This window comes from Phalaenopsis equestris, unplaced genomic scaffold (genome assembly GCF_001263595.1).
Source record: "Phalaenopsis equestris unplaced genomic scaffold, ASM126359v1 Scaffold000938, whole genome shotgun sequence".
In the NCBI taxonomy this organism is placed as follows: domain Eukaryota; kingdom Viridiplantae; phylum Streptophyta; class Magnoliopsida; order Asparagales; family Orchidaceae; genus Phalaenopsis; species Phalaenopsis equestris.
In genome coordinates, this window is record NW_018165377.1 from 754,426 (window position 1) to 754,730 (window position 305).

The following is a 305-nucleotide window of genomic DNA, read 5'->3' on the forward strand; positions in this document are numbered from 1 at the left end:
CAAAGAAACGCGTCTGCAGCCGTCACGGTGGTGAGACTTTCTACCTCCTAGCCAGCCTTAGGAATAGTGGAGTCTAGGCGTGTGGGTTCGATCACGGGGTGCGTGTGCCAGCGTGGGTCAGCGCAACGACGTGCCTGTGTGATGGAACGTTGAATTTCCTAGAGCCAGCCTTTAGGTTAGGACTTCTTGTGCGTGGCCAAATACCCCCGTAGAGCCGAGTGTCTCCCCTCTTGTTGTGAACCTTAGCACAAGTCCCGATGGGTCGGAGTCCCTCAATCCCCTTGCTTTGGATTCCCCAACTTTAC